The sequence below is a fragment of the Hippopotamus amphibius genome, chromosome 10, assembly GCF_030028045.1.
Source record: "Hippopotamus amphibius kiboko isolate mHipAmp2 chromosome 10, mHipAmp2.hap2, whole genome shotgun sequence".
Classification (NCBI taxonomy): domain Eukaryota; kingdom Metazoa; phylum Chordata; class Mammalia; order Artiodactyla; family Hippopotamidae; genus Hippopotamus; species Hippopotamus amphibius.
In genome coordinates, this window is record NC_080195.1 from 50,699,855 (window position 1) to 50,712,112 (window position 12,258).

At 41.5% G+C, this 12,258-nt stretch overlaps 1 protein-coding gene and 1 pseudogene across 1 annotated transcript in view; both read right to left on the bottom strand.

The window, feature by feature from the left end:
- The window catches only part of EAF2 (ELL associated factor 2), a 58,000-nt gene that overhangs the window by 13,905 nt on the left and 31,837 nt on the right, over positions 1-12,258 (bottom strand). The gene's annotated exons all lie outside the window — the stretch shown is intronic.
- On the bottom strand, positions 268-954 carry LOC130830451 (60S ribosomal protein L10-like; annotated as a pseudogene).

Genomic DNA, 12,258 nt, shown 5'->3' on the forward strand with positions numbered 1-12,258 from the left:
CAACACACAGACATAGTTCATGGACCCCCAAAATAATAAAATCAAAAGCTCCTCTACTATCAAGCCAACCTATATTCAATGTTGGGATTATGAAAGTTAAAAGACATACGCAATATCTAAATTTAAACATTATATTTGCTTATACCATTATACTTAATTACACATGTAACTCAAATAAAATATAAAAAAGAATGTGAACATCTTTTTTTGACAGGAAAGTAGGATTTATTAGTGGACGTGAGTAAGCAGGGGACAGCACGAAGACTCTCATGAGTGCAGGGCCCGCCATTTGTCCAGAGGGCCATGATTAGGGATGGATTTGACCCCACAGCCACCCTGGATGAACCGCTTTTCTGCCACCATGTTTTAAAATTCATCCGCATTAAACTTAGTAAATCCCCACTTCTTGGAGATGTGGATCTTCTGGCCACCAGGGAACTCGAACTTGGCCCTGCGGAGGGCCTCAATCACAGGCTCCTTGTTCTGCAGCTTGGTGTAGATGGACATTATGACTTGGCCAATGTGGACGCTGGCCACTGTGCCCTGGAGCCTTCCAAAGGCACCATGTATACCTGTCTGGAGCCCCTCAGCCCCAGCACAGGACAACATCTTGTTGATGCCTTTGAAGTGGAAAGGGTGGAGCCACATTTGAATATGAAAACCATCTTTGCCACAGCTTTTCATCATGTACTTGTTGGCACACATATGGGCAGCCTCCAGGGCTTCAGAGGAGAGCTGCTCATACTCATCTGACACCATGTGGCCACAGAGTGGGAACTCATCCACTTTGCCTTCTTCCGCCCCAAGTCAAGATGTGGGTCTTCGTATCAGGGATACCTCAGCAGAAGGGAGACTTTGGTACGGCTTGTTCTTACAATACCAGTAACATTGGGCAGGGCAGCGGCCACTGCCAACACCAGGATCTTCACTGGTGTGCTGAAGGGAAAGAGCCATGTGAACATTTTAAACTGTAAAAATTAAACTCTATTTTGATAGAAACCATCCTCCAACTCTTTTCTTATTCCCCTAATACATGTAATGCAACACAATACATAGAGATGAATTTTTTCAGCTTTTTTGAGGTATAATTGGCAAAAAACTTGCATATTACAACATGATGCTTTGATACACATATACATTGTGAAATGATTACCACAATCAAGTTAACACATAATCTCACCTAGTTACTATTGTGCAAGTGTGTGTGTGTGTGTGTGTGTGTGTGTATTGTGGTAGAAACATTTGTGTGGACTAGCCTGGTGTTTTTGGATATCCCTTTCAATCTGGGGGAAGAATAAGCCTACCTGAGATGCCTTCTGTAGCTAAGTTTGGGGTCAGGACATGCTGGGCCTTAACTGTCATCTTCTGAAGGGGGAGGTTACAAGATGCCCTGACTAGGCTGTTCCTCTAGTCCTTCCTGGGGTCCCTAACCAGATTACCTTCCTCTTTCCATCTTTCAGAGTTCTCCTTTGGTTGTCTTTCGTATTATTTCCAGGGTTTATAGTTTTACTTACTGGGGAGAAGCAGAGATAGGTAAGTCTATGTAATCTTGTCCCACAATACATTTTAAAAGACTGAACTTATACAGAGTATGTTCTCTATCAAAACAAAATAATTTAAGGGGCGGAGTTAAGATGCAGATATCGTGTCTCCCCACAAATAGATCGGTTGCGGGAGGCCAGGAGGGGACCTGAGGCCCAAGGAGACCGGAGGAATCTCAGAGCAACCAGGTAGGACCTGGGGGAAGTCAGCGGGGCAGGGAAGGGGAAGCTGGATGGGACCAGCGCCCCTGGGGGGTGGCTGGACGAGGGGGGAGGTTCCCGCCTGGAGGGACCGTTGAGGGCTGGGGAGATCGCAAAACCGCAACTGGGTTTCTCCCACCCAGGAGCCCAGGAGGCCTGCTGAGCTCCCGGGCCTGGGAGCCTGCTGGGCTCCCCAGCAGGGTCCTCCACCCTCCAAGGCCCCCTCCGGGCTGCCTGGGTCCTGGGAGTGTGGCTGGGAGGGAGATGGGGGAGGGAGAGAGGCAGACAGTGGGCGTGGGAAGGGATTTCTCCAGGTCAGAAGAATAGGGGAGGTGCCACCGGGTATTTCTTCCCAGTGGGTCCTCCACCTTCCAAGGCCCCTCCGGGCCGTTGGTCCTAGAAGTAAGGAGGGAAGCGGCGGGGGAAAAGAAGAGAAGCAGAAGCGGGGAGGGACCCTCTGGGATCAGGGGGTCATGGGTGGAGTGGAAGGCATTTCCGCTGCCCACTGGCCCAGGAAGGCTGCTGGGCTCCCAGGCCTGGTCTCTAACTCTCCAGGGTCCCCTCCCAGACGCATTGGTCCTGGGGGCGCAGGACTGTGGCAGGGGAAGAGGAAGAGAGGCAGACCGGTGGTGGGACGTTCTAGGATCACAGGACCAAGGGAGGTGCGGAGGACCTTTCCCCTGTCCACTTGGGCGCGGTGGGCCTGCTGGGCTCTTGAGTCTGGTCTCTTAGTCTCTGGGGTCATCTCCGGCTGAATGGGTCATACAGGCGTGGGAGGGAGGGAGGAGAGGAGAAGAGGAAGAGAGGCAGACAGTGGTGGGCAGACCTTGCAGGACCGGAGGATCAGGGGAAACGCTGCGGGAAATCTCCCTACCCACTTGGCACCGGGAGGCCTGTTGTACCCCTAGGCCTGGTCTTCGGTCCTCCAGGGGCCCCTCTAGGTCTCATTGGTCCTAGGGGTGTAGAAGGAAAGCAGGGGAGAAGAGGAGAGGTGGGCAGGTGAGGGGGACCTCTGGGACTGGAGGATCAGGGCAGGCGGGGAAGGTTTTTCCCCTGCCCACTAGCCCTGGGAAGCCTGCTAGGCTCACAGACCTGGTCTTTCACACTCCAGGGCCCCCTCCAGCTGCTTGGGACCTGGGGGTTGGGGGGGAGAGTAAGAGAGGCAGACAGGGACCCTATGAGACTGGGAGATCTGCAGAAGTCCCGCAGGCATTACCCTAGCCCAGCTGACCCTAGGAAGCCTGTTGGGTGTCAGAGTCTGGTCTCCTGCCTTCCAGTGCCCCCTCCAGCTGTGAGGATCCTAGGGGAATATGAGGAAGGAGGTGAGGAAGAAGAGAACCCAAGGGGGAGTGACCCTCCGAGACTGGAGGACTAGGGAAGGTGCCTAGCATTTCTCCCACCAACTCAGGCCCAGGGAGCCTGCTGGGTACTTAGACCTGGTCCTTTGCCATCAAAATCAGAGGCATTCCTGGGCTCCTCTGCCTCATTGGGCTTAAGCCCCATTCCCCACCACCCCCAGGGCCTTTTCTAAGTGTAGACCCTGCCCATTGCCTAACTTCCACCCCCAACACCCCGCCTGGCCCTTGTCTAAGCCCTGCCCCCATAGCCAAGACCTTTTCTGGCTTCTTTTTTTTTTTTTCTTCCCACCTCCTCACTTTGGCTATTGCAATTGTTTTACCATCCAGTTGTTGCTCCACCCATTTTTTAAAATTATTTTTTCTAACACATCTGTTAGTTTCCTATTATCGTATTTCTTTATCTTGCTATTGTTCTCTGCTGTTCTCCTACTTTTTTTTTTAATTTTTTTTGTTTTCCCGCTCCACACGGCTTGCGGGATCTTGATTCACAAGCCCAGGGTCAGGCCTGAGCTCCTGAGGTGGGAGCTCTGAGTCCAAAACATTGGACTAACAGGAAAACCCACTTCCTAGGGAATATTCATCTGAGTGAGGTCTCTCAGAGGTTCTCACCTCAACACCAAGACCCAGCTATACTCAACAGCCTACAAACTCCAGGGCTTGAAACCTCAGGCCAAACACCCAGTGGGACAGGAACACAATCCCACCCATCCAAAGTGGGGGGAAAATGAGACAACAAAAAAATTTGTCACAGATGAAGGAACAAGGTAAAAATACACAAGACCAAATAAATGAAGAGGAAATAAGAAAATTGCCTGAAAAAGAATTCAGAGAAATGATAGTAAATATGATCCAAAATCTTGATAACAAAATAGAGAAAATACAAGACACAGTTAATAAGGACTCAGAAGAACTAAAGAGCAAACAAACAGTAATAGATGACAAAATAACTGAAATTAAAAACACTCTAGATGCTACAAACAGCAGAATAACTGAGGCACAAGAACGAATAAGTGAGTTGGAAGATAGAATGGGGGAAACAACTGCGACAGAGCAGGAAAAAGAAAAAAGAGTAAAAAGAATGGAAGACAGTCTCAGAGGCCTTGGTGACAACATTAAGCGCACCAACTTTCGAATCATAGGCATCCCAGAAGAAGAAGAAAAAAAGAAAGGATCTGAGAAAATAGTTGAAAAGGTTATAGTGGAAAACATCCCTAACATGGAAAAGGAAACAATTAATCAAGTCCAAGAAGCGCAGAGAGTCCCATACAGAATAAACCCAAGGAAAAATACACTGAGGCACATATTAATCAAACTAATGAAAATTAAACACAAAGAAAAAATATTAAAAGCAGCAAGAGAAAAGCAACAAATAACATATAAGAGAAAACCCAAAAGGATAACAACTGAGCTTTCTGCAGAAACTCTGCAGGCCAGAAGGGAGTGGCAGGATATACTGAAAGTCCTGAAAGAGAAAAACCTACAGCCAAGAATACTCTACCCAGCAAGAATCTCTTTCAGATTTGACAGAGAAATCAAAAGCTTTACAGACAAGCAAAACTTAAGAGAATTTAGCACCACCAAAACAGCCTTACAACAATTGCTTAAGGAACTTCTCTAGGCAGGAAACACAAGAGAAGGAAAAGACCTACAAAAACAAACCCAAAACAAGTAAGAAAATGGTAATAGGAACATACATGTCAATAATTACCTTAAATGTAAATAGATTAAATGCTCCAACCAAAAGACACAGACTGGTTGAATGGATACAAAAACAAGAGCCTTACATATGCTGCCTACCAGAAACCTACTTCAGACCAAGGGACACATATAGTCTGAAAGTAAAGGGATGGAAAAAGATATTCCATGCAAATGGAAGTCAAAAGAAAGCTGGAGGAGCAATACTTATATCAGACAAATTAGACTTTAAAGTAAAGACTATTACAAGAGACAAGGAAGGACACTACATAATGATCAAGGGATCAATCCAAGAAGAACATATAACAACTGTAAATAACTATGCACCCAACATAGGAGTTACCTCAATACATAAGGGAAATGCCAACAGCCATAAAAGGAGAAATTGACAGTAACACAATAATAGTAGGAGACTTTAACACCCCATTTACATCAATGGACAGATCATCCAAACAGAACACAAATAAGGACACACAAGCTTTAAATGGCACATTAGACCCTCTCAACTTAATGGATATTTATAGGACATTCCATGCAAAAACTACAGAATACACTTTCTTCTCAAGTGCACACAGAACATTCTCCAGGATAGATCACATCTTGGGTCACAAATCAAGCCTCGGTAAATTCAAGAAAAGTGAAATCGTATCAAGCATTTTCTCTGACCACAACGCCATGAGACTGGATATCAATTACTTGAAAAAAACTGTAAAAAATACAAACACATGGAGGCTAAATAATATGCTATTAAACAACCAAGAAATCACTGAAGAAATTTAAAAATACCTAGAAACAAATGACAATGAAAATATAACAACCCAAAACCTATGGGATGCAGCAAAAGCAGTTCTAAGATGGAAGTTTATTGCACTAAAGTCCTACCTCAAGAAACAGGAAAAATATCGAATAAACAACCTAAATTTACACCTAAAACAATTAGAGAAAGAAGAACAAAGAAACCCCAAAGTGAGCAGAAGGAAAGAAATCATAAAGATCAGATCAGAAATGAAGGAAAAGAAATGAAGGAAACAATAGCAAAGAGCAATAAAACTAAAAGCTGGTTCTTTGAGAAGATTAACAAAATTGATAAACCATTAGCCAGACTCATCAGGAAAAAAAGGGAAAAGACGCAAATCAACAAAAATAGAAATGAAAAAAGAGAAGTAACAACACAGAAATACAAAAGATCATGAGACTGCTACAAGCAACTGTATGCCAATAAATTGGATAATCTGGAAGAAATGCATACATTCTTAGAAAAATACAATCCTCCAAGACAAACCGGTAAGAAATAGAAAATATGAACAGACCAATCACAAGCAATGAAATTGAGACTGTGATTAAAAATCTCCCAACACACAAAAGCCCAGAGCCAGATGGATTCTCAGGCGAATTCTATCAAACATTTTGAGAAGAGCTAACCCCTATCCTTCTCAAACTCTTCCAAATACAGCAGAAGGAGGAACACTCCTAAACTCATTCTATGAGGCCACCATCACCCTGATACCAAAACCAGGCAAAGATGTCACAAAAAAAGAACATTACAGGCCAATATCACTGATGAATATAGACACAAATATCCTCAATAAAATACTAGCTAACAGAATCCAACAGCACATTAAAAAGATCATACACCATGATCAAGTGGGGTTTATCCCTGGAATGCAAGGATTCTTCAATATACGCAAATCAATCAATGTGATACATCATATTAACAAATTGAAGGATGAAAACCATATGATCATCTCAAAAGATGCAGAAAAAGCTTTTGACAAAATTCAACATCCATTTATGATAAAAGCTCTCCAGAAAATGGGCATAGAAGGAAATTCCCTCAACATAATAAAAGCCATATATGACAAACCAACAGCCAACATCATTCTCAATGGTGAAAAATTGAAAACATTCCCTCTAAGAACAGGAACAAGACAAGGGTGCCCACTCTCACCATTATTATTCAACATAGTTTTGGAAGTGTTAGCCACAGCAATCAGAGAAGAAAATGAAATAAAAGGAATCCAAATTGGAAAAGAAGAAGTAAAATTGTCACTCTTTGCAGATGACATTATATTATACATAGAAAACCCTAAAGATGCCACCAGAAAACTGCTAGTACTAATTGATGAATTTAGTAAAGTAGCAGGATATAGCATTAATGCACAGAAATTTCTTGCACTTCTATACGCTAACAATGAAAGAGCAGAAAGAGAAATTAAGGAAACTCTCCCATTTACCACTGCAACACAAAGAATAAAATACCTAGGAATAAACCTGCCTAAGGAGGCAAAAGAGAACTATAAGACAGTGATGAAAGAAATCAAAGACGAAACAAACAGATGGAGGGACATACCATGTTCTTGGATTGGAAGAATCAATATTGTAAAATGACTATCCTACCCAAAGCAATTGACAGATTCAACGCAATCCCTATCAAATTACCAATGGCATGTTTCACAGAACTAGAACAAGAAATCTTACGATTTGTATGGAAACGCAAAAGATCCCGAATAGCCAAAGCAATCCTGAGAAGGAAAGATGGAGTTGGTGGAATCAGGCTTCCTGACTTCAAAGTATACTGCATGGCTACAGTGATTAAAACAGTATGATACTGGAACAAAAACAGAAAGGTAATTCAATGGAACAGAAGAGAGAACCCAGAGGTAAACCCACACACGTATGAGCACCTTATCTTTGACAAAGCAGACAAGAATATACAATGGAAAAAAGACAGCCTCTTCAATAAGTGGTGCTGGGAACATTGGACAGCTACATGTAAAAGAATGAAATTAGAACACTTCCTAACACCATACACAAAAATAAACTCAAAATGGATTAAAGTCCTAAATGTAAGGCCAAACAGTATAAAACTTCTAGAGGAAAACATAGGCAGAACACTCTATGACATACATCAAAGCAAGATCCTTTTTGACCCACCTCCTAGAATCATGGAAATAAAATCAAGAATAAACAAATGGGACCCAAGGAAACTTAAAAGCCTTTGCATAGCGAAAGAAATAATAAAGAAGACTAGAAGACAACCCTCAGAATGGGAGAGAATAGTTGCCAATGAAGCAACTGATAAAGGATTAATATCCAAAATATACAAGCAACTCATGCAGCTTAATACCAAAAAAGCAAACAACCCAATCCACAAATGGGCAGAAGACCTAAATAGCCATTTCTCCAAAGAAGACAAGCAGATGGCCAACAAACACATGAAAAGATGCTCAACATCACTAATTATTAGAGAAATGCAGGTGAAAGCCACAATGAGGTATCACCTCACACCGGTCAGAATGGCCATCATCACAAAATCTAGAAACAATAAATGTTGCAGAGGGTGTGGAGAAAAGGGAACTCTCCTGCACTGTTGGTGGGAATGTAAGTTGGTACAGTCACTATGGAAAACAGTCCTTAAAAAACTAAAAATGGTACTACCATATGACCCAGTAATCCCACTACTGGGCATATACCCAGAGAAAACCATAATTCAGAAAGAAACATGTACCATAATGTTTATTGCAGCACTATTTACAACAGCCAGGATATGGAAGCAACCTAAACGCCCCTCAGCAGATGAATGGATAAAGAAGATGTGGCATGTTTATACAATGGAGTATTACTCAGTCATAAAAAGGAACGAAATTGAACTATATGTCATGAGGTCGATGGACCTAGAGACTGTCATACAGAGCGAAGTAAGCCAAAAAGAGAAAGACAAATACCATATGCTAACTCATATATATGGAATCTAAAAAAATGGTACTGATGAACCCAGTGACAGGGCAAGAATAAAGATATAGATGTAGAGAATGGACTGGAGGACACGGGGTTGGGGAGGTTGGGGGTGAAGGGGAAGGTGGGAAGAAGTGAAAGAGTAGCATAGACATAGATACACTACCAACTGTAAAACAGATAGCTAGTGGGAAGTTGCTGTATAACAAAGGGGATCAACTCGATGATGGGTTATGCTTTAGAAGGCCAGGACAGGGAGGGAGGGAGGGAGTCACGGGAGAGAGGGAATATGGGGATATACATATAAATACAGCTGATTCACTTTCGTGTACCTCAAAAGCTGGTACAAGAGTGTAAAGCAATTATATTCCAATAAAGAGCTTAAAAAATTATAATAATTATTTATTTATTTATTTTTATTATTTTTTGGGGGTACACCAAGATCAATCATCTGTTTTCATACATATATCCCTGTATTCCCTCCCTTCCTTGACTCCCCCCGCCTCGAGTCCCCCCCAACCCTCCCCGCCCCAGTCCTCTAAGGCATCTTCCATCCTCGAGTTGGACTCCCTTTGTTATACAACAACTTCCCACTGACTATCTATTTTACAGTTGGTAGTATATATATGTCTGTGCTACTCTCTCACTTTGTCTCAGTTTCCGCTTCACCCCCCGCCCCCTCCCATACCTCGAGTTCTCCAGTCCATTCTCTGTATTTGCGTCCTTGTTCTTGTCACTGAGTTCATCAGTACCATTTTTAGATTCCGTATATGTGAGTTAGCATACAATATTTGTCCTTCTCTTTCTGACTTACTTCACTCTGTATGACAGATTGTAGTTCTATCCACCTCATTACATATAGCTCCAACTCATCCCTTTTTATAGCTGAGTAATATTCCATTGTGTATATATGCCACATCTTCTTTATCCATTCATTTGTTGATGGGCATTCAGGTTGCTTCCATGTCCTGGCTATTGTAAATAGTGCTGCAATAAACATTATGGTACAAGTTTCTTTTGGAATTATGGTTTTCTTTGGGTATATGCCCAGGAGTGGGATTACTGGATCATATGGTAGTTCTATTTGTAGTTTTTTAAGGAACCTCCAAACTGTTTTCCATAGTGGCTGTACCAACTTACATTCCCACCAACAGTGCAGGAGAGTTCCCTTTTCTCCACACCCTCTCCAACATTGGTTGTTTCCAGACTTTGTGATGATGGCCATTCTGATCGGTGTGAGGTGATACCTCATTGTGGCTTTGACTTGCATTTCTCTGATGATGAGTGATGTTGAGCATCTTTTCATGTGTTTGTTGGCCATCTGCTTGTCTTCTTTGGAGAAATGTCTATTTAGGTCTTCTGCCCATTTGTGGATTGGGTTATTTGCTTTTTTGGTATTAAGCTGTATGAGCTGCTTGTATACCTTGGAGGTTAATCCTTTGTCTGTTGTTTCATAGGCAATTATTTTTTCCCATTCTGAGGGTTGCCTTTTAGTCTTGTTTATGGTTTCTTTTGCTGTGCAAAAGCTTTTAAGTTTCATGAGGTCCCATTTGTTTATTCTTGATTTTATTTCCATGATTCTAGGAGGTGGGTCAAAAAGGATGTTGCTTTGATGTATGTCATAGAGTGTTCTGCCTATGTTTTCCTCTAGGAGTTTGATAGTGTCTGGCCTTACATGTAGGTCTTTAATCCATTTGGAGTTTATTTTTGTGTATGGTGTTAGGAAGTGTTCTAATTTCATTCTTTTACCTGTTGCTGTCCAATGTTCCCAGCACCACTTATTGAAGAGGCTGTCTTTTTTCCATTGTATACTCGTGCCTCCTTTGTCAAAGATAAGGTGCCCATATGTGTTTGGGCTTACTTCTGAGTTCTCTATTCTATTCCATTGATCTTCCTTTCTATTTTTGTGCCAGTACCATACTGTCTTGATCACTGTGGCCTTGTAGTAGAGTTTGAAGTCAGGAAGCCTGATTCCACCAACTCCATTTTTCCTTCTCAAGATTGCTTTGGCTATTCGGGGTCTTCTGCGTTTCCATACAAATCGTAAGATTTCTTGTTCTAGTTCTGTGAAAAATGCCATTGGTAATTTGATCGGGATTGCATTGAATCTGTAAATTGCTTTGGGTAGTACAGACATTTTCACGATGTTGATTCTTCCAATCCAGAAACATGGTATGTCCCTCCATCTGTTTGTGTTGTCTTTGATTTCTTTCAGCAATGTCTTAAAGTTTTCTGCATACAGATCTTTTGCCTCCTTAGGCAGGTTTATTCCTAGGTATTTTATTCCTTTTGTTGCAATGGTGAATGGGAGAGTTTCCTTAATTTCTCTTTCTGCTCTTCCATTGTTAGTGTATAGGAATGCAAGAGATTTCTGTGCATTAATTTTGTATCCTGCTACTTTACTAAACTCATCAATGAGTGCTAGCAGTTTTCTGGTAGAGTCTTTAGGGTTTTCTATATATAATATCATGTCATCTGCAAAGAGTGACAATTTTACTTCTTCTTTTCCAATTTGGATTCCTTTTATTTCTTTTTCTCCTCTGACTGCTGTGGCTAAAACTTCCAAAACTATGTTGAATAATAGTGGTGAGAGTGGACACCCTTGTCTTGTTCCTGTTCTTAGAGGGAATTCTTCCAGTTTTTCCCCATTGAGAACGATGTTGGCTTTTGGTTTTTCATATATGGCTTTTATTATGTTGAGGGAATTTCCTTCTATGCCCATTTTCTGGAGAGCTTTTATCATAAATGGATGTTGAATTTTGTCAAAAGCTTTTTCTGCATCTATTGAAATGATCATATGGTTTTTATCCTTCAAGTTGTTGATATGATGTATCACGTTGATTGATTTGCGTATATTGAAGAATCCTTGCATCCCAGGGATAAACCCCACTTGATCATGGTGTATGATTTTTTTAATGTGCTGTTGCAGTCTGTTAGCTAGTATTTTGTTGAGGATTTTTGCATCTATATTCATCAGTGATATTGGTCTGTAGTTTTCTTTTTTTGTGACATCTTTGCCTGGTTTTGGTATCAGGGTGATGGTAGCCTCGTAGAATGAGTTTGGGAGTGTTCCTCCTTCTGCAATATTTTGGAATAGTTTGAGAAGGATAGCTGTTAACTCTTCTCGAAATGTTTGTTAGAATTCGCCCGTGAACCCATCTGGTCCTGGGCTTTTGTGTGTTGGGAGATTTTTAATCACTGCCTCAATTTCCGTACTTGTGATTGGTCTGTTCATGGTTTCTATTTCTTCCTGGCTCAGTCTTGGAAGATTGTATTTTTCTAAGAACGTATGCATTTCTTCCAGGTTATCCAATTTATTGGCATATAGTTGTTTGTAGTAGTCTCTCATGATATTTTGTATTTCTGAGGTGTCCGTTGTTACTTCTCCTTTTTCATTTCTAATTCTGTTGATTTGCATCTTCTCCCTTTTTTTCTTGATGAGTCTGGCTAATGGTTATAATAATATTATAATAATAATTTAAAATTTGTAAATGGAACCTAGATATTCTTCAAGTATTTGAGAAGTAAACACACTTCTAAGAAACCCATAGGTCAAAGAAGAAATCAGAAAGGTTTCAGGAAGTACTTCTAATTGAATGAAAATAAAAATACAACTTATCAAAACCTGTGGAATACAACTAAACTACAACTTGGAGAGAAATTTAAAACATTAAATGATTGTATTGAGGAAAAGTGGAGACCTCAATTAAATGAACTAAGCAGTACCA